This window comes from Echinops telfairi, unplaced genomic scaffold, assembly GCF_000313985.2.
Source record: "Echinops telfairi isolate 266 unplaced genomic scaffold, ASM31398v2 ScPeMD7_8;HRSCAF=38, whole genome shotgun sequence".
In the NCBI taxonomy this organism is placed as follows: domain Eukaryota; kingdom Metazoa; phylum Chordata; class Mammalia; order Afrosoricida; family Tenrecidae; genus Echinops; species Echinops telfairi.
Genome location: NW_022103905.1, coordinates 15,335,808 through 15,336,845, shown reverse-complemented (window position 1 = coordinate 15,336,845; position 1,038 = coordinate 15,335,808).

Below are 1,038 nucleotides of genomic sequence, written 5' to 3'. Positions count from 1 at the left end.
ATTGCTGAGGCACCACCCCAACTTCCGAGCACCTGGCTGACCTTCTCCCTTGGTGCCCTCCCTCTGCTCCACAGGTGTGGACCCCAAGCAGTCTCCGGAAGTAACCTGCCTGCTCATGCCCGTTGTTCCCTGGCAGCAGCCAGAGACCCAGCTGTGATGTGAGTGTCCCCGGGCACAAATCCCAAAACTTGGGGTACAGGCCACCATGTACTTTGTCCTCGCCAATGACAGACAGTGGGAGCCCGGGTCCTCCGGTGCTGCTATTTTTACCACTGGAGGAGGGCACAGCAGTGGCATTTTAGTTTCACAGTGGCCCTGGGATGTCTGCCAGCACAGGGCCTCTGGGTCTTTGGAAAGACCTTTACCCCCACCATGCTGGAACCCCCACCCCCACCCCCCACCCAGTTTGCTCGTTGTTAAAAATAGAAGTGCGAAGACCTTGAAATTGCCAGCAAGAAACTGCAAATTTTGCGCTTCTGAGGCCACGGCCAAGTTTGAATTCCAGCCTTAGAGATACCGGAAGAAAACAAGCCCCCATTTGTCGTCCCTGGCCAGTGACTCACAGGCATGGACATGGACACTCGGGTTGGAATCGGCACAGTGCACTGCGACCACTAGATCACGACCAGTGATGGGAGGGGATCAGAGATGCGACTTGGGGAGCCTGAGCCCAGGAAACTGGGGCAACTCCTAAAGTACCAACCTCAACGGCAAGCAGGGTTGTTTGGCATTGCTGCAGCGCTGGGAGACGACAGGAAGGGCTACAGAGCGACATGTCGAGGATTTTCTTAAACACAGCCATCTGAAATGGCTGAGCTTGTGCAGAAGCTGGGTTGACATTTATTTTGCTGGAAACGGCGAGAACAGACCCTGCTGAGCAAACGATAGGGTAAGCTAGCGCCTGTCACTGCAGGAGGATGAGCAGGCTCCCCAAAGCCTGCGCCTCTTCCACTTACCTGGAGTGGGGTAGCTTTTACAGGTGTGCCTCGCTCCACGGTGCATTCTGTCACATAGGGTGTTTTGTGATTTGGATTTTGT